This window comes from Octopus bimaculoides, chromosome 14, assembly GCF_001194135.2.
Source record: "Octopus bimaculoides isolate UCB-OBI-ISO-001 chromosome 14, ASM119413v2, whole genome shotgun sequence".
Lineage (NCBI taxonomy): Eukaryota > Metazoa > Mollusca > Cephalopoda > Octopoda > Octopodidae > Octopus > Octopus bimaculoides.
Window position 1 is genome coordinate 6211483 of NC_068994.1, and position 473 is coordinate 6211955.

Below are 473 nucleotides of genomic sequence, written 5' to 3' on the forward strand. Positions count from 1 at the left end.
CCCCTTTTTTTTTTATTTTATTATTAAACTATTTCTTTCATTATTTTAAGCTCATCACTGAAATAAGTGGAGACAGAAACAGAAACAAAATTAAACAACCAAAAAAAAAAAAAATTACAAAAAAAAAAATATATAAATAATCCCAAGAAAAAATAGAAAAAAAGTATCTTGTTTAGAAGTTTGATAGGATAAATTTGAAGGAAAAATGGAAGAAGAAAAAATATTGTAAAAAAAAAAAAAACAAAAATCCAAAATTTCATAAACTTTGACCTTTAGCTTAAATGTGTGTGTGTGTGTATGCGTGTGTGTGTGTGTGTGTTTTCTTTCTAATTTTACAAAAAAAAAAAAATTTCTATCATTAATGCATATATGTTGATTGGTTGATTGATTATTTTTTGTGGGTTAGACTACTAGTTAATTACCCTGAATATATTTGGTTTAGTTCAATATGCATGTCTTGCTTAGGATAGCAG